Genomic DNA, 21344 nt, shown 5'->3' with positions numbered 1-21344 from the left:
CTTGCAGGGCAGACAGGAGGAACCTCCGGCGCCTGGAACCTAGGAGATGTGGGTGTGTGTGGGCTGCCTATAATCCTCCCCGCTCAGGCGCTGTGGTCCAGAACGCTGCCAGCAGGGGCGTAGCAATAGGGGGTGCAGAGGTAGCGACCGCATCGGGGCCCTTGGGCCAGAGGGGCCCCGAAGGGCCCTCCATCAACTACGGTATTAGCTTTCTATTGGTCCTGTGCTCATAATAATCACTTCTATAGATGCTTTGAATAGTGGTAATCATTAACAAACTGGTCCCCATCCCCTTCCTGCACCTCTGACACTGTAGTTGCCATTGGCAGGTTTTGGTGCGCTGTATCAATTGTTATGTATAGAGTGCTTAGGAGGCCCCATTGTAAAACTTGCATCGGGGCCCACAGCTCCTTAGCTACGCCACTGGCTGCCAGGGGGTCATTGCTCATCCTGTAGGAGGGGAGACGTTAGATACATGTCGGCCCCCCTTTCCCTGCGCTTGCAGTCATGCGAGGAGGGAGGGGGGATCCATCCATAATGTTGCAAGCCTGCAAGGGGAAGGGAGGGGGAACAGGGGAGGGGGAGCCTATTTGCGCGGGGGAAGGGGGGGCATATTTTTCAAACTCCACCTCTAGTGCTGGGGGAACCTTGTCCCAGCCCTGAGTACGCCTCTCCCATTTATCTACAGCAAATTCACGAGTATCGGGGATCACCTGATGCCGAATATATGGGTGTCACGGATGAACCGTGAAAAACGCAATCACAAACGGTTTTCTGCACTGAGTGTGATTCACGTTACAATCCAGATTGCATGTCTATGAGTAGCAGAGTGCAAAATGCCTGGGGTTACTTCAGAAAGAGACTTATGTTAAGATGACTGTGTGTCTTTTAATTGCCTGGACCCCAAGCAAAGCATCCCCCAGCTAACAACTAGGTGTGATCTGTAGCATAAAAGGGACTATTTCACTGCTGCTGCCAGAGAAAGGCTCCAGCACAGATCCAGCACAGCAGGACACAGACAAAGCGGAGACAGCCCTGGACATATTAAATAGCTGGATTGTATTATTTGTGCCTTTTTAAAGAGAAGCCGTACTTGTGATCTATATGAAAAGTACATTGTTTGTTCGCTAGTAACCTGACAGACATTTTCATATCCCTTTTATGGGGCTGACATAAGCCACAGCCCCGTTATTCCACTTCTCAGTAACGGAATGTCCTATTCATGTCTGGTATTAATATGATCCATATTCTTTGAGGTTGAAGCATTTGCTATTATTATTTGTGTGCGATGCATATTGCCGGGGAAATAGACCGGTCATGTATTTGAGACTAATATTTCCCCCAAATGTAAGGGGTCAGTTAAAGGGGTTCTGTAGGGTATTTTAAAAACAAAAACTGACACTTACCTTGGGCTTCTACCGCCCCCCTGCAGCTGTCCTGTCCCACGCCATCCTCTATGATCATCCGTTCCCCCGCTGTTGGTCACCATTCAATTATTCGTCTAACTAGACGAATTCAACTGCGCCTGCGTGGCCACAAGCATCTCCGGGAGCTTCCTGCGCAGGAGCAGTGCAAAGTTTTTCGTACTGCGCCAGAAGCTCCCAGAGACGTGAGCAGGAGCTAGAACCCGCGGCCATGGGTGCGCAGTTGCATTCGTCCAGTTAGACTAAAAATTGGACGGTGACCGTCAGTGGGGGAATGGAGGATCGTAGAGGATGGCGTGGGACAGGACAGCTGCAGGGGGCTGGTAGAAGACCCAGGTAAGTGTCAGTTTTTGTTTTTAAAATACCCTACAGAACTCCTTTAACCTCACCGGTGCACCTGCCTATCGCAGCGATAGCACGCGGCAGTGGGTTGCTATATGCAGAAAGGACAGCTACCCTGGTGCCTATCACCCCCCTGAGGAGATGGACAACTTGCCATAACAAGCCTGGTCTCCGGCTAGTGGGACGCCTCCTTATACTGGACTGGCCTCTCCTATATTGGACTGCAAGCCATCAGATCAGGTGAGATTATTCCTGCACCAGCCTTCCTTCACACACCCGAGTCCCTGAGTGCGCTCTCCATTTGTGTCCTCCTACAGATTGCTCCATAGTGTAAATTTACTGTCCCGTCAAAATAACTCAACACACAGCCACACAGTATAGCGCTAATGGAACGCTCTTCCATTTGAAGACGGATGGGCACCGCGTGGTGGGTGACATGGGACAGGTAATGTATAAATGCACACACAAGGGGATCATTTATATACTAGGGGCAGCAACGAGGTGGCGGATTGGCAGATTCCGATGATTCCCGAGAGATTTCATGCTGAAAATGATTAAGAATCAGACTGTGGTGTATGGGCAGCCGACAGATCTCTCTAATCAGATTCGATCAGAGAGAGATTTGTCCCTTGGTTAAATCTGCCCATCACCACTAAATGTATGGCTACCTTTAGTGTTACAAGGTCTCAGGTGTGACTGGGGAGCAGGAGGTGTGTTACATTTGGGGTTATCTCTCTCACACTCTCTCATACTGGTCACTGGAAGCTCAGCATGGCTCCTCATGGCAGAGAACTCCCTTGGGGGGAACTTATAGAGGAATTCTGCCCAATCAGACATTTTCCCTCCCCGGGTCATGTGACTGGTCAGTGTTACAAGGTCTCAGGTGTGACTGGGAGCAGGAGGGGTGTTACATTTGGTGTTATCGCTCTCACACTCTCTCATACTGGACACTGGAAGCTCAGCATGGCTCCTCATGGCAGAGAACTCTCTGAGGAGCTTATAGAGGAATTCTGCCCAATCAGACATTTTCCCTCCCTGGGGTCATGTGACTGGTTAGTGTTACAAGGTCTCAGGTGTGACTGGGGAGCAGGAGGTGTGTTACATTTGGTGTTATCGCTCTCACACTCTCTCATACTGGTCACTGGAAACTCAGCATGGCTCCTCATGGCAGAGAACTCTCTGAGGAGCTTATAGAGGAATTCTGCCCAATCAGACATTTTCCCTCCCTGGGGTCATGTGACTGGTTAGTGTTACAAGGTCTCAGGTGTGACTGGGGAGCAGGAGGTGTGTTACATTTGTTGTTATCTCTCTCACACTCTCTCATACTGGTCACTGGTAGCTCAGCATGGCTCCTCATGGCAGAGAACTCTCTGAGGAGCTTATAGAGGAATTCTGCCCAATCAGACATTTTCCCTCCCAGGGTCATGTGACTGGTTATGTTACAAGGTCTCAGGTGTGACTGGGGAGCAGGAGGTGTTACCTTTGGTGTTATTGCTCTCACACTCTCTCATACTGGTCACTGGAAGCTCAGCATGGCTCCTCATGGGAGAGAACTCTCTGAGGAGCTTATAGAAGAATTCTGCCCAATCAGACATTTTCCCTCCCTGGGGTCATGTGACTGGTTAGTGTTACAAGGTCTCAGGTGTGACTGGGGAGCAGGAGGTGTGTTATATTTGGTGTTATCGCTCTCACACTCTCTCATACTGGTAACTGGAAACTCAGCATGGCTCCTCATGGCAGAGAACTCTCTGAGGAGCTTATAGAGGAATTCTGCCCAATCAGACATTTTCCCTCCCTGGGGTCATGTGACTGGTTAGTGTTACAAGGTCTCAGGTGTGACTGGGGAGCAGGAGGTGTGTTACATTTGTTGTTATCTCTCTCACACTCTCTCATACTGGTCACTGGTAGCTCAGCATGGCTCCTCATGGCAGAGAACTCTCTGAGGAGCTTATAGAGGAATTCTGCCCAATCAGACATTTTCCCTCCCCGGGTCATGTGACTGGTTATGTTACAAGGTCTCAGGTGTGACTGGGGAGCAGGAGGTGTTACCTTTGGTGTTATTGCTCTCACACTCTCTCATACTGGTCACTGGAAGCTCAGCATGGCTCCTCATGGGAGAGAACTCTCTTTGGCTCTCTGCACGTGGTGATATTACCGCCGATATGTGCGTCAGACCTTTCTGCAGAGAGAGTGCTAAGGCTATACAGAATACAGCCTTCCCTTTGTGTCTATTGTGCCATGTTAAACATAGGTGAACAGTAAAAAGTAAGTTTTCCTTTATATTCAGGCATTCAGCGGGTTATTGAACAGAGCAGGCTTCAGTTTGGAGGCTCAGAGAGAGGGCAGGTAACCTTTTCTCGGCTTTGTGCGATTCTGCATGAAGCCAGCCTTTACAATCACAGAACGTTCCCTGGCACCAGACTGGCCAAGTCTACATTTTTGCTTCAACCTGAGTAGATATTTTTAACGTCAATAAGTTGAATAGATGCGGCTAATGGGGGCCGCATGAAAAGTAAGTAGCATTTAGCTTGTTGTCCTGAATGCCTTCAATTCCAATCAGCGGTGAACCCGTCCGCCTATTCGTTGCCAGCAATGCTTGAATTTTAGGGTAAAGTGCTGGTTTCCCTGGCAACCAGCAAAATATGTGCTTTTATAATCGTTCGCAGAAGAGAGCTTCCAAGAAGCCTAATGATGGATTCAAATGTGTGTTTCATTCTTTTTACATTTTTCTCTGTGGGAAATAAAAAGGCAAGAAAACGCTTTGCAGTACATATTTTTATTGTGTTTCGAGTAGCAGCTTAAGGTCGAGAAGACATTAAAATAAAATATTTCAAGTACCTTTGGTTTTATTTATGGATAACACTTGAGTTCTCACTCACAATGGCTTAAAAATGCTCTGACACAATTATATAGCACAATTATTTCACTTGGACAGATGACAATGACAGTAGAATAATCAGGTGCAAGAAAAAAAAAAGCTGCAATGTAATTTGGGGGCCCTTTTTCGGCTGGAAGAATATTGGTTAGATTTACAGATATTCTACATTTTGAAAGCGTAAATTACCGTTTCAAAAATATCGGAAAATAATACATAGCCCGCATACTGGCGGGGATAGCCTGATGCCACATACATGTGCTTGCCGCCAAAAAAGCACAACCCCCCCCCCCCCCAATACTCACCGAGCCCCCAGTGATGTCTGGCAGCCTTCCTGTACCTCCTTGTGGACTCCGATTGGCTTTCCCCATGGATGTGTCACCTGATCTGCATGGGGTCAGGTGACATGCCGGCTTCCATAGACAGACACCGGAAGCCTCTAGGAGCCAGCGAGGAGGTACAGGGAAGCTGCCAGGCATCGCAGGAGGCTCAGTAAGTATTTTACAGCCTGCCAACACGCCCAGAAAGGTCCCCGCTATCCCTCAGGCATGCCGGTTTGTTGAGACTTCCAGTTGCCCGAGTTCCAGATAACGGGGACTTTGCTGTACTGATATAGCAACAGGGTGCGTCATCAGCTACACAACTGTCTTTCAATGTTGGCCCAGCGTTGTCGCCCTTGGGATCAGGTTAGGGTTTGGGGGAGTCCTGCACAGACTAGCAGCACTGGGTATTGCTATAGAGGGGGCAGAGCTGCCCCAAATCATGACGTAGCGGGAGAAGTAAGAAGGGGAACACTAGGCTTAGGCCTGCACTCTGACCAGATAATCCAGCAGTCCGGATCTCTGGCTGACGCTGATCAGGGCTGCCACACATGTGATTCTCAGCAAAGGTGGCTTCATATGTCCACCTTGTCCAAGGAGCATCTAACCTATAAACTGTGTTGTAAACATGGCTCAGACTTCAAACTGAAATTTTCAACCCTTAAAGTGGAACTGAAGTCAGTTTATTTACTTTATTTCCTATGAGAGCACAATTAACGACCACCTTCCCTCTTTTCCTCAGCTGCCTAAGTAATGTGTTTCAACTCCAGACCCCCACATGAGAACATAACCATTGAAACGTGTGAGCAACCACTGCCACCTTGTGGTAAGCTGGAAAAATAACAAATATAACTGAAGAATGATTTTATTACAATAGTTACAGATTACCCAGATAGCTCACGGTGATACAGGACTCCCAGGAGTGTTTAAAGCGCTATCGTCACCATAAAAATCAAATTTCAACAACAACTGGTCTGAGTGTATTAAGTGATAAAGATGCTAATCCTGCATTCAAAACTTTCAAAACGTTTTCTGCTGTTATGATTTGGAGTTATCATGTACCTTAGGAGCACTGGCTCTTTAGTAGTCGGTGCCAAAGAATTGCATGCTGGGGGTTCTTTTTATCTATAATATATTCCTCCTCTTCCCTTTATTCCCCTGTCTGCTGCTTATCTGAAACCTGATCCCCCTACTCACTTGTGTTTACAAGCAAGGCTGAGGCGACTCAGGGATTGGAGGAGACAAGAAAAAAAGGAAAGGGCAGAAATGACATCACGAGTTAGTCTTTACTGTGGGCAAAAGACATGGCCCCCACCAGGAACAGAATTCTCGTCATTTACTATATAACATTCACTGAAATCAAAACGTGGACAGTACAATACATGTGTTATGTAAGTAGATCAAGTATTTATCTACTTATATATGTTTTTTTTCCCTGGAATAGTATGGCTGATCCTACTGCTTTAAGGGGCTGGAAGGCATCAAAAGGCCCAAAATGTTATGTAAAACAGAAATTCGCCTTCTTAAAACGAAAGTATTTTGATTATTCAGGTTGGAGTGAGCTCTGAGATTTCTCCCACAATGCATCACTTCTGGATATGCAAATCATCCCTTTGTTGTCCCTGTAAGCTAGCCACACCTCCAGATCCGCTGGAATGCAACGATGTGTCAGCTTGTTACATTGTACAGAGCCATAATAATCCAACATGCATGCAGACTGTTTCAGATTGGTTGGTCCTCATCAGTGCATGGCATGGATTATTGTGGCTCTATGGGGTAGGACTTGCAACACCCAGAGTAACAGATTACTCAGCAAGCTTATGGTGAACCAGAACTCCTAGGAGTGTGAAAGGGGCTACAAAGGACCAACAACTAAAATGCTATGGATAACAAAAGTTTGCCTCCTTAAAGCAGAAGGTAATTGCCATTATTCAGCTTGGAGTGAGTATATGATGTCTCCCACAATGCATTACTGCTGAATATGCAAATCATCCTGTGTTATCCCCCTGAGAGCTAAGCACACAATTCTGTTTTATTACAATGAGGGGTCAAAGACACGTTAAATTGTAACCAAGGCGAACCCCAGGTCAAAAGACGGATACTTACCTAAGAAGAAAGCCTCTGGATCCAGTAGAAGCCTCCCACGCCGTCCTCCGGACCACCATTGCTACTGGCAGAGCTTGTTGGATTTCTGAACGTGACTGGCGACCGCTCTCTTCTTCATGCATTATAAGATTTGTACATAGTATGGCAGTTCCCGATCAGCACCGCACGATCCAGCACTCAGGAGTCTTTCACTCGTATTTTTAGACCGTAGAAGGTGAAGAAAGTAACACGTGAACACTGACACATCTGGCTTGGAAAACACAAAACCATTTATGAGAATCTCTGCTGACAGCAGCTGTGTGAGTGATGCGGATTGTCAGATATACTGTAGCTCTGTCCAGGCTGTCAGATATAGCTCTGTGGCCTGGAAACTCCCCAAGACAGTCCAAATATCTCATTTATGCCAGATAGTATAAAGCTTGCAGTGTATTCCTGGGTGTTATGAACTGCTTGCAAAGAAAACACAGATATTTGTCTTCCACCATAAAAAATGTCATTTTAATAAAATAGTATATCTTACAATATATACAGTAAGCTATACCATATATTCCGGTGTATAAGACGACCCCCAACTTTTCCAGTTCAAATATAGAGTTTGGGATATACTCGCCGTATAAGACTACCCCTCTTCCAACGCACACCAAATAAAATAAATAAATCATATACTGGTGCTATGTATGAGCAGATACTGGTGCTGTACTGTATGTGGTACCCAATATATAACAGTATACAGGCGATAGACTGGTTGGATTGGTCAACTCGCCCTCTCTCTAAGTGGATTGGTTAGCTCTCCCTGTCTACCTGTTTATCAGAGAGGTATGGAAGAATAGATTGAGTTGTGCCCATAAAACACGCCTCTTTCACCCTTCTGGCCCCGCCCTTGTATCCTATTTACCTCCTTCTCTGCCTCTCAGATCTCACACATGTGCGCCTGCGCCGCTTTACTACAGTCCTCAGCAGTCCTTCACTACAGTCCTGAGAGTCGGTAACAAGATAGGGCATATCACCCGTAGAGATGGCCCGAACGGTTCACCCGTGAACGGTTCCAGGCAAACTTTAGGTGGTTCGCGTTCGCCGGCGAAGGCGAACTTTTGTGGAAGTTCGATTCGCCCCCATAATGCTACATTAAGAACAACTTTGACCCTCTACATCACATTGTCGCCAATCAGACTACACTCACTCCTGCAGCCCCCCCCCCCCCTTATAAAAGGCAAGGTTCTCTGGCCATTTTACTCACTCCTCTGCCTACAGTAATTAGTGAAGGGACAGCTGCTGACAGACTCTGCTAGGGGAAGCTTAGTTAGGCTTGTTAGCTTGCTCCTGGCTGATTGTTATTCCTTATATTGCACCCAACCACAGCGCCTTACTCCCTCCTCCCCTCACTCCCTCCTCGGTCTTGTCTTCCAGGGAATTGTAGGATGTCAAAAGCCAGCTTACATACCTTGGCCGGGAATCGAACCCAGGTCTAGTGCTTGGTAGGCAGCTCTCCTCACCACTATACTCCGCCCCCACCGAATCGAAGCTCCACCCCCGCCGAATCGAAGCTCCGCCCCCATCCGACTATGACCGTGACAGGAATACTAGTGGTGGCAGGAATGAAGACTGGGATGCTGTCAGCAGCCGGTAAGATGGTGCCTCCACTCCACCACCAGAACCACCCCAGGCCAGCACCACCCAGTGACCTCTCCTGACTAACACCCCCCAGGCAGCACGTGACTGCTTCCCAACCCCCAGTAGCACCCAGTGACCTCTCCTGACCCCCAAGCAGCACCCACCCAGTCACCTCTCCTGACTCCTGCCCCCCCCCCCCAGCAGCACCCAATGATGACCTCTCCTGATCCCCCCCCCAGCAGCACCCATTGACCTCTCCTGATCACCCTCCCTTCCCCAGTAGCACCCAGTGACCTCATCTGACCCCCTCAGCAGCATCCTATGACCCCCAGCAGCACTCAGTGACCTCTCCTAACCCCCAATCAACACCCAGTGCCCTCTCCTGACCCCAAATCAACACCCAATGTCCTCTCCTGACCCCAAATGAACACCCAGTGTCCTCTCCTGAACCCCCAGCAGCACCCAGTGACCTCTCTTGAGCCCCCCAGCAGCACCCAATGATCTTTCCTGCACCTTCTCCCCCGAACAGCACCAAGTGACATCTCCCCAATGTCCTACCATATTATTATTATGTATTTATATAGCACTGACATCTTTTGCAGCACTTTACTGAGTACATAGTCATGTCACTGACTGTCCTCAGAGGAGCTCACACTCTAATCCTATCATAGTCATAGTCTTATGTCCTACCATATTATTATTATGTATTTATATAGCACTGACATCTTCTGCAGCACATTACAAAGTACATAGTCATGTCACTGACTGTCCTCAGAGGAGCTCACACTCTAATCCTACCATAGTCATAGTCTAATGTCCTACCATATCATTATTATTATGTATTTATATAGCACTGACATCTCCTGCAGCACATTACAGAGTACATAGTCATGTCACTGACTGTCCTCAGAGGAGTTCACACTCTAATCCTACCATAGTCTAATGCCCTACTGTCACGGACGATTGCGGGGACGCAGGCGCGTCCTGGAACCGCCCGTGAAGAAAAGAACGATCGCACTCGATTCCTGCATCGATTGCGCCTCAGATCAATAAAACCAAGATCTGATGTGCAGTATCCCTCTGCTTAGGAACAGCTGGGAAATCTGTCCTAGCTGAAGTGACAGCCTGGGGGGAAGGTGTTAATTAGCTTGGACATATTCCCTGTGGAAGGCACAATTTCCCTTTTGGCTCTGGGAACCAGGTGACACTTAGCTGATCTCATGGAGATGTTAATTAACCAAAGGATGCCTAGGTGCAGCCAAGCAGGCTACGAATCCACGGGAGGTCTGGACACTCTGCTCTCTGCTAAAGATCAAAGGAAAGTCAGCTGTTAGCAGCTAGAACATCCTGGCATAATCCATAACTTCCCAGATCTGTAATATTTCTGGGGTTCCTGAGATGGCAGCTTCACCAAACGTGGGGGAAGTGTAGCATGAGCCCCGGTGCTGGTTCTGAGGAAGTTTCAGAACCTTCGGAGGTAAGGACTGCCAGCTAGGCAGTTTCAAAGTGTCCTGATGATACCACAGGGGTCCCACCCCTCATGTCTGGTATCAGGGCGCTGGGTAAATCGAGACAGACCTGAAAATGTTAATAAATCTGCCCTGACCTGTACGGTTCTGTGAGTTAGAGCCCATATATGGGTAGATATGATTTCTAGCCCCCAGGATAAGGGGAGGGCTCATCTCATCTTTGAAGGGGGTGTATGGCTCCCCGCCCTCACTCCCTCCTACTGAAGCAGGGGCATAAAAATGGCTGAGGACCCAAACTCAGTGTCCTCCACACTGAACCATCTTGCACTCATCAGATGCCAGCTTGAGGATATGCTGGCATCCACCTGGTCTGAACTCTGAACTCTGGACTTTGAAACCAAGAACTTTATGATTCTTCCCACAATAAGGACATCTTTCCAGGAACTAAGTATTTTTCTCCCTTCTTTTATTTTTCATACTGGCTATTACTGTTTTAATAATTGTTGATTTTCATAATTGTCTGTATATATTAATTATTTATATTGCGTGAATAAACGACTTTCTCCAAGTCATTCACTGTCCGCTACCCTGCTTATCAGCACACACACAGAACTGATCCCGGGTCTCTGAAGATACGCTACTGTTTGTTTGTTGTTGGCTAGACAGAATATCGTGTGTTTAACCGTTTTATTCGCAGGATTAGTCAGTCAGTTAGTGGGCCCCACGGTCCCATGATAACCGCGGTGGTGGCAGTTTACTCTGAACCAGTGGGTGAAGTGGTAATCACCCGTGTCTCACAGGCTTCCTTCTGAGTTGTCTGCGGCTAATTCTTAACGGTTCCTGCGCATTGACTGCGACCAGAGTTCGCACGATCTGTGCGCTGGCACCGTTTAGAAGGCTAAGTGCGGTCAGCCACTAGGGCTCTTGTGACAGTGTTAGGCAGCGGTTGGGACCTGTGTTGTGCTGAAAGTATCTGCGATAGCGCTAGCGCTATCGAGAAACGAACTAATTCGTTGGTGTAGCTGGAAGGCAATATATTTTTTATATATACAGAGAGACTGTGTAGCCAGTACCCCTCCCCAAAAGTTTTATTTTATTTGGCATGGAAATGTCCGGGAACTACAAGAAAATGGGCCTGGCGGACCTGCAAAATCTTTGCCAAGAGAGAGGCATTGATGTCGGCCGCAAGAAACAACAGGACCTGGTAACGGAATTGTTTCAATGGGATACCCAGCAACTGCGGGAGCCGGGAGTGTCCGCTGAAGTGGATACCAGCCCATCTGACAATCGAGGGGAACCAGAGACTGAGACTCCTGACCGTACAGAGGTTGTGCATCCTGAGGGCCCTGCATCAACAGTTACGCCGGAGAATGTCAGTGTGGACCCCAATCCCAGAGTTTCTGAAAGTACTCGCCTGGAACCGGCCAGTACTGGACTGTCCGTTTGTACTGATCCGCTAATGCAGCAGGCATTACAAAAGCTGATGGACACTGACCTGGACAAGTACCTGCAGTACATGCGTGAGGAACGCCAAGCTGCAGAACGCCACGCGGAGAGGGATGCCGCTGAACGAGAACGGGAGCGCCAACGACAGCATGAGCTAAACATGGCAAAAGTGCAACAGGCCAGCCGGAGTTCACCGCCCAGCCTCCCTGCTGAAGGAGCTGCAGCACCCGTAAGTGCAAAATTTAAATTTGCTAATATTGAAAAAGACACAGACATTGATTTGTTTTTGTGGTCTTTTGAAAAAGCATGCCGTCAGTATCGTCTGTCCCAAGACCAGTGGGCCAGACATCTGACACCTTTGCTGCGCTACAAAGCGCTTGATGCCTTCGCAGAATTGCCTGCGGAGAAGGATAATGATTATGCTGCTATAAAAGACGCTATCATTACTAAGTACCAGCTGACGCCAGAAGCCTATCGGAAAAAGTTCAGGGCCTGGCAGAAAAAGCCTTCTGATTCGTACCGAGATGTGGCCAGCAGCTTGCTCACCACACTCCGCCAGTGGACGCTAGGCCTCACCAAAGGGTCTTATGGCGTCCTGGAGGACTTGATAGTCCTCGAACAATTTCTGAACATTTGCCCTGCTGATGTACGACAGTTTGTGTTAGAACGCAGGCCGGCTTCAGCCACTGTCGCTGCAGACCTTGCTGAGACTTTTGCAACTACCCGGGTGGCTGATACCCGCAGAACTGTCCCATCCAGCTGGAGAGGAGGTCAGCCCAATACCTCGGCAGACCCTCCTGCCCCTGTGAGCCGTCCGCCACAGAGGCCACCCAGCGCAGCTGCTGCACCGAGGCCTGCAGCGCCTGGAGAGGTCACCTGTCACTACTGCCGCCAGCCCGGACACATGAAATTCGACTGTCCGGAGCGGAGACAGACACCACCAGCACCTGGATCATCTGCATCACCTGCACCTCACCCACAGCAGAGGCAACCCGCCAGCGAACCACAGCCTGGATCATCAGATTTTGTCCTGTTTGCACGCGGACAGGAAACCCGCGACCGAACCGACCAGCAGGAACTTGTTAGAGTGAACGGCAAAGTTGTCACCGGATTTCGAGACACCGGAGCTGACATCACGTTAGTTCACTCACATCTTGTGCCAAAGGAGAGCATCAGCTCCAGCCGATCCCTTGCCCTTACTGGAGTAGAGGGCACCCTTTTCCACATAGCCCACGCAAGAGTGAAGCTGGATTGGGGAGTGGGAGGGGTCCACGAAAGGGTTGTTGGGGTTATGAAGGATCTCCCAGTCCCTGTGTTGCTGGGGACTGATTTGGGCAAGCTTGTGTCCTACTATGAACTTGCCACGACCGCCTTGTCGCTCACGGAAGGAGACGGACTCTCCACCCACCACCAGGTACTTTATACACTTGGGGGAGCACCAGGGGGAGGTGGGTTGAATGTGCCCAGTTCAAGGGTACCAGGTTCAATAGTGCCTGCTTCAAAGGCACCTGAGTTTGATGTACAGGCTGTCTGTTGTGATGATGCTGTAACTGTACCTGAGTTTCTTGTACAACCTGTCTGTAATGAAAAAATGTCTATACCTGTCAATGTCATTACTGCATGCAATGATGATTTGAGTAATGCCCGTCTGTGCCATTCTGACAGTGTACCTGTGCTAGCAGTACCGCGCAGCTGCACTGCTCGGAACCCGAGCTCAGAACAGGTGGAGGGGGTTCCGGCCTCCTCCCCCTCCTCTGACCGCAGGGATGAGACCTTTCAGCCGCTGGCCTCGTGTGACATGAGCCAGTTGGCTGAAACTGACAGCGCCAGATTCTCAGCCGCACTACAAAGTGACCCAAGCCTGGAGGTGCTCAGGCAGCAAGCCGCTGAGCCCCTCGCAGACGGGGCCGCTTTCAAGGTGTACTGGGAAGGTGGGAGACTGTACAGTGAGTCTGTACAGCCCCCTACAGGTAGATCCCACGCGAATACCAAATGGCTTGTGGTCCCGAGTGCGTTCAGGGGACATGTGCTGAAATCCGCACATGGTAATCCTCTGACAGGGCACTCAGGGGTCCGCAAGACACTTGCCGGTATTCGGAAACAGTTTTATTGGCCCCGGATGAACAGGGATGTAGCAAACTACTGCAGGGCATGTGCCGTCTGTCAGGAGCTGGGAAGGTCCAGGGATTCCCGCGGGGTTCCCTTAGGTCCACAGCCACTCAGCAGGGGAACCCTGCGTGGGCTGGCTGTTGACCTAACCAACCCACTGCCCGTTGTCAGCAGTCCCGGCAGACACCACGTCCGACTGCAGTGGCGCAAACGCCCTGTCCAGAACGGTCCAGGTTGGGTCAACCTGAGGGTAGCAGACCGCGACCGGTCCAGGGGAACCGAGCCACAGGCTCCAATAGGTTTTCCAGCCGTACCGGCAACTCGAGGCCCGTCAGCCAGGTTAGCGGCGCCGCCACACATCTTGCGGATGAGTGGCTAAGCCACGGACAAGGGGGAGGGCTGTCACGGACGATTGCGGGGACGCAGGCGCATCCTGGAACCGCCCGTGAAGAAAAGAACGATCGCACTCGATTCCTGCATCGATTGCGCCTCAGATCAATAAAACCAAGATCTGATGTGCAGTATCCCTCTGCTTAGGAACAGCTGGGAAATCTGTCCTAGCTGAAGTGACAGCCTGGGGGGAAGGTGTTAATTAGCTTGGACATATTCCCTGTGGAAGGCACAATTTCCCTTTTGGCTCTGGGAACCAGGTGACACTTAGCTGATCTCATGGAGATGTTAATTAACCAAAGGATGCCTAGGTGCAGCCAAGCAGGCTACGAATCCACGGGAGGTCTGGACACTCTGCTCTCTGCTAAAGATCAAAGGAAAGTCAGCTGTTAGCAGCTAGAACATCCTGGCATAATCCATAACTTCCCAGATCTGTAATATTTCTGGGGTTCCTGAGATGGCAGCTTCACCAAACGTGGGGGAAGTGTAGCATGAGCCCCGGTGCTGGTTCTGAGGAAGTTTCAGAACCTTCGGAGGTAAGGACTGCCAGCTAGGCAGTTTCAAAGTGCCCTGATGATACCACAGGGGTCCCACCCCTCATGTCTGGTATCAGGGCGCTGGGTAAATCGAGACAGACCTGAAAATGTTAATAAATCTGCCCTGACCTGTACGGTTCTGTGAGTTAGAGCCCATATATGGGTAGATATGATTTCTAGCCCCAGGATAAGGGGAGGGCTTATCTCATCTTTGAAGGGGGTGTATGGCTCCCCGCCCTCACTCCCTCCTACTGAAGCAGGGGCATAAGAATGGCTGAGGACCCAAACTCAGTGTCCTCCACACTGAACCATCTTGCACTCATCAGATGCCAGCTTGAGGATATGCTGGCATCCACCTGGTCTGAACTCTGAACTCTGGACTTTGAAACCAAGAACTTTATGATTCTTCCCACAATAAGGACATCTTTCCAGGAACTAAGTATTTTTCTCCCTTCTTTTATTTTTCATACTGGCTATTACTGTTTTAATAATTGTTGATTTTCATAATTGTCTGTATATATTAATTATTTATATTGCGTGAATAAACGACTTTCCCCAAGTCATTCACTGTTTCGCTACCCTGCTTATCAGCACACACAGAAATGATCCCGGGTCTCTGAAGATACGCTACTGTTTGTTTGTTGTTGGCTAGACAGAATATCGTGTGTTTAACCGTTTTATTCGCAGGATTAGTCAGTCAGTTAGTGGGCCCCACGGTCCCATGATAACCGCGGTGGTGGCAGTTTACTCTGAACCAGTGGGTGAAGTGGTAATCACCCGTGTCTCACAGGCTTCCTTCTGAGTTGTCTGCGGCTAATTCTTAACGGTTCCTGCGCATTGACTGCGACCAGAGTTCGCACGATCTGTGCGCTGGCACCGTTTAGAAGGCTAAGTGCGGTCAGCCACTAGGGCTCTTGTGACACCTACCATATCATTATTATGTATTTATATAGCACTGACATTTTTTGCAGCACATTACAGAGTACATAGTCATGTCAGTGACTGTCCTCAGAGGAGCTCACAATCTAATCCTATCATAGTCATAGTCTAATGTCCTATCATATTATTATGTAATTATAGAGCACTGACATCTTCTGGAGCACTTTACAGAGTATATAGTCATGTCACTGACTGCTGTTAGCGGAGCTCACAATCTAATTTCTACCATAGTCATAGTGTAATGTCCTACCATATTATTATTGTTTTTATTACTAGTAGACCTAAGCCCGTTTAAAAACGGGCTCTAGGTCTGTGTCTGAACTCCCTCCCCTCCCCTGTTACCACCGCCGCACAGTCAGCACGCATGCAAGTGCCTGCCCGCTGCGCGACCACGCACCGTACGCGCACACGCCCGCTGCATGCACACACGCCCCTGCCCAGCCCCCTGGTCTGTCTTGCTATGGAGGACATAACTGGATTTGATCTGTGGGGGACGTGTTATGTGCATTTAATCTATGGGGGACATATCTGGATTTGATCTGTGGGGGATGTGTTATGTACATTTGATCTGTGGGGGACGATTCCCTGCCATTGTCCGCCGGCGGGAATCGAGCGGGTGCGCGTCGAGCGGCATGATCAGGCAAGCTGAATATTATCAGCTGGCCGGATCAGCTGGTCGATACATGGTACAGAAACGTACCGTGTATCCCCAGAATTAAACTGGGGAGGGGGCGCCACACACACAGACAGGTGAAGGAGAAGAAGCCTACCTAACCAGCCCAAATCACATGATCATGTATTTTGTACAATTTGCATGTATAACTTTGCTCTATGTTGTATAACCTTGTTATGTCTGTCATCCTTGTATCGTTGTATATAATTATTGTCCAGCGCTGCGTAATATGTTACCGCTTTATAAATACAATAAATAATAATAATAAAAGGAGCCAGGAGGAGGAATAATAGAAGTCTGGGGCCTGGGCCAATTAGCAGGGGAGGGGAGTGACTAACAATCAATTACTGCTAGCCACACCCTCCACAGTGACATGAATCAAATGAATCGGTTCATGATCCAGTTCTTTTTAAGGAATTTAACCAATTCACATACCTCCCAACTTTTTGAGATGCGAAAGAGGGACACTTAAGCCACGCCCATGCCATGCCCCGCCACACCCCTAGTCACGCATACCATAAAGATTTCATAAGAAAAATATGTTGTTTTATAATTCAAACCACACTGGTCCTTTCTATCCTGGTTCATTTTCCTTCATAGTAACATTGTAAAATTAGTAATATATCAATTTAAAGGATGGGAATAAAGTTTAGAGGCAATCAAACACATTTTTTAGTAGAGAAATATATATATTTTTCCATATGTCTCCATGGCAGCACGATAGGGGTTAAGTCCCGCCCACTTCACCCCATAGTACCAATAGTGAATAAATTAAATCCCTAGAGCGTCCCTCCCCAGTCTTTTGTCCTCGTAATCACCTCACCCCTGGACCGGTGCAAGAGAAGACAGAAGTTGTTACCTAGATCCTGCTTCCTACCATACCAGCAGGTTGAGCCTCTCCTGCTGAGGTTCCCTGCCAGCAACTAAATGGCGCAGGCTGGCGAAGTACACCATTTCTGGCCATGGTGTGAGGTTAGTGCGGGCTGCAATGCACCCAAACACTACTATACACTACAAGTTTATTGTAGGCATGGCGCAATGCGCCGCTGTGGCTGACTCCTTACCTCTTTGAGGTTTATTTGCGGCTCACTGGCGCTCTTCCCTGCTATGATCCACGCTCTGGCGTGCGTTCCATCCGGACTTCCGTGCTCTGTGACGTCATTTCCGCCGCCGCCGGCGGCGGTGACTGGATTGGTCACTGGGCAGCTGCCGAGTGGGACGCCTCCCCCTTCGCTCCTCATTGGTTGAGGGAGCGGAGGTGGGATATTTAAAGAGCTGGCTGTCAGTACTGCCTGGCTTCTGTCCGGAGTGCAGCGCAGACAGTGTACAGACCTCTTGGAAGCAACAATTCATTCTAAAGGGTAAGGAAAAGTTTTGATGGGGAGCGCTGGAGGGGCATGCATTTTGTTTATACCGAGCAAACTAATTGTATGCTCTGTGTTTTGCGGCAGGATTGCTGTACTATGGAGTCCTTGCCTGATAGTGACCAGTTGGATGGCCTGAGGTAGGAAGCAGGTAGTAAGTGGCCTGTCTTGTTTAAATTGTAAAAGAGTGCTTACTAATAGGCTGTTTATTTATGTTACAGCCTGATTCAGGAGCAAGTGCGGGGCTTAGACCAGGCGGAGCCTTACAGAGGTCAATCTGAGGGATATTCTCCCAGGAGGAAATCTACCCCAAGGAGAAGATCGTCCTCTAGATCCCGCTCTCGCTCTCGTTCCCGATCCAGTAGACGCTCTTCTTCAAAAGGAGGGGAAAATCTTGGATCACCTAGACGTAGAATGTCACCTTCACCTTCTAGGAAGAAATGCTGGGCCTGTGGCAGTAGAGTCATGACTGGCAAGCTAGTATGCAAGGCATGCTTTGACTCTATGGCAAAGGAACCCGAACGACCTATGGACATTGCTCATATGATTAAACAAGCAGTTCAGGAGTCCATGAACCAGTATATAGCTACCTTACCCTCTCATCCAAGTACTCAGAATATGGATACGGGTACACATACCGCCATACCAACTAATGTGGAAGCTGAGCCGGACCAACCACCGGTTGGATTTGACTTTAGTTTAGTACAACCGTACATTAAATCAGTAAGAGATGCCATGGAATGGCAAGACGAGGAAGCCCCAAGTACCTCTGCACAAGCACAGAAGGAATATTACTCGCATCTTAATAAGAGCATTAAGACTTTCCCGTTTATAAATAATTTTAATGATATTATTTTAGAAGAATGGAAAAAGGTTGATAAGAAGCCGTCTTTAGCAAATAAGTTGAACAAACTATACCCGCTAGAGGAAGACAAAACGGCTGTATTAGATGAAGCCCCCAGAGTGGACGCATCCATCATGTCCTTAGCCAGACATGTAACTTTACCACGTGAAAACTCTGTGTCATTCACGGATCCATTAGAAAGGAAAATAGACTCAGAACTTAAAAAGTCTTATTTATCTTCAGGGGGTGCCTGTAAGCCAGCGGTTGCGCTCACGGCAGTGGCTGAGGCCTTAAGAGGCTGGACTCAGAACATTGAGGATGCCTTAAGAGCTGACACAGATAGAGAAGTAATTATTGCAGCATTGGATGACTTTAAGCTTACTGCCGATTTTATCGGCGAAGCAGCGGTTGACGTTCTCCGGTGTTCCTCCAGATCAATGCTACATTCTGTGGTTTCTAAACGGGCCCTATGGCTGAAGCACTGGTCTGCCGATCAGGTATCTAGACAGGACTGGTGCAAGATTCCTTATGATGGGAAAAATCTGTTCGGCCAAGAACTAGATACTGCCATCAAGAGGATAACAGGAGGAAGGTCAGGGATGATTCCCCAAGATCGCAAGGGCAGAAAGCCGAACCACACACAGAGACCTACTTATCAGCAAAGCAGATTTAGATCCACTACAGGTTACAGGCCAACTGGAGGCTTTAGACGGAACTGGCAAAGCTCGCAATCAACTCTGCAAAGACTCAATAAGCAAAAAAAGACCAGCCAGGGTTCCAACCAGCAGAAGTCGTTTTGATGTTCAGACCGCCCTGACATCTCCAGTTGGCGGGAGACTTCAGGCCTTTGGGGATGTCTGGGCGGAGGGCATCAAGGATCCTTGGGTCATACAGACAATAAAGATAGGGCATCGGTGGAGGTTTACAACAAGACCCCCACAGATGTTCAGAGTCACAAAAATTCCAGGATCTCAGGAGAAAAGAAAGGTCTTGATGGACTACATTCAGGAGCTACTAGACAAGAAAGCAATCATACAGGTTCCTCAAAAAGAAAGGGGCAGGGGTGTTTACTCACCCCTGTTCTTTGTAAAGAAGAAATCAGGAGATTTACGTCCGGTAATGGACCTACGAAGATTGAACAGACATATCAGTCTGAAAAAATACAAAATGGAGACCCTACAAACTATCACAAACGTAATCATGAAGAACGACTGGGCCCTCTCGATAGACCTAGAGGACGCCTATCTTCACGTCATGATTCATACCCACTACCAGAAGTTCCTGAGGTTTGCGGTCGGAAACCGCCACTTTCAGTTCCGTTGCCTGCCATTTGGCATCTGTACCGCACCGAGAACTTTCTCAAAGATCCTATTGTCGTTGGTAGAAGTTCTACGAATAAAGGGACTCAGGTTATTCCACTACCTCGACGATTTACTACTGTTGGGCCAGGACAAGCAACAGCTACTGTTACAGAGGCAAATTCTGCTACATCATTTGGAGATGTTCGGTTGGAAGATCAATGCCAGGAAGAGTCAGCTAACACCAACAAAACAGATCGTATTTTTAGGTGCTTTGTTCCAGACTCAGGCAAACATCATAAGCCTTCCGCCAGAGAAGCAAGAAAGGCTCATTCTAAAGGTACGCAATATGATATGTCTATCAACAACAACAGCGACACAGTGTTTAAGTCTTCTCGGGTCAATGACCTCGACAATCCCAATGGTCAGATGGGCCCAATGGCACTGCAGAGAATGGCAAACAGGATTCCTGAATCAGTGGTACAGCAGGAGATTAACACAGGATATATTAATAACGCATCAGATGAGGAACAGTCTGCTTTGGTGGACAGAAAGGGCGAATCTATCGACCCCGTTACTAATTTGCCAACCGTCTCCAATCATTGTGACTACAGATGCCAGTCATTTAGGTTGGGGAGGGCACCTGTTAGGACAGGTTGTACAAGGTGTCTGGAAACAGAAAGATTCGACTCTCCCGGCCAACATCCTGGAGATCAGGGCAGCATATCTAGTCCTTCAGAAATTCAAGCCCTTCCTCAGAGACAAGCGCGTGTTACTACGCATGGACAACCGTACAGCGGTGGCATACGTATCCAAACAGGGCGGAACAAGATCCAGGACTTTTCTTCAGGAAGTGGCTCCAATATTCAATCTAGCAGAGAACTATCTCCTAAGCCTTTCAGCAACCTATATTCCGGGTCCGGAGAACACGGAGGCAGACTACCTCAGCAGAAACCGTTTAGACAACAACGAGTGGACCCTCAACGACAACATCTTTCAGATGATCTGCAGTCGGATAGCTACGCCGGAGGTGGATTTAATGGCGACATCAAAAAACACAAAATGCAAGACCTTTATGTCCAGATGGCAGTCCAGAGAGGCAATAGCGACGGATGCTCTATTAGCGGACTGGAATTTCAAGGTGGGATATGTGTTTCCCCCAATCCCGTTGATCCACCGCCTGTTCTAAGGTTAATAAGAGAGTCAGTCACGCTGATAGCAGTAATTCCCTTCTGGCCGAGGAGGCCTTGGTTCCCGCTACTATGGCATTTGAAAGCAGGGGAACCTCTGAGATTGCCGCAATGCCAAGACCTTCTACACCAAGGTCCGATCATGCATCCAGACCCAGGCAGACTGGAGTTAACAGTGTGGACATTGAAAGGGAAAAACTTGAAACCCTAGGCTTCACAGAATCAGTTATTGACACAATATTGAAGGCCAGGAAGCCGTCAACTAGATTATCCTATCAGAACATCTGGGAGAAATTTATACCCTTCATGAATCAACTACAACTCGATCCATTTAAACCAAAGGTAAAGGAGGTACTACAGTTCCTACAGACAGGTGTGGATAAAGGCCTGGGCTATCACACTTTAAAA

This window comes from Hyperolius riggenbachi, chromosome 3, assembly GCF_040937935.1.
Source record: "Hyperolius riggenbachi isolate aHypRig1 chromosome 3, aHypRig1.pri, whole genome shotgun sequence".
Taxonomy (NCBI): domain Eukaryota; kingdom Metazoa; phylum Chordata; class Amphibia; order Anura; family Hyperoliidae; genus Hyperolius; species Hyperolius riggenbachi.
This window is presented reverse-complemented; position numbering follows the sequence as displayed.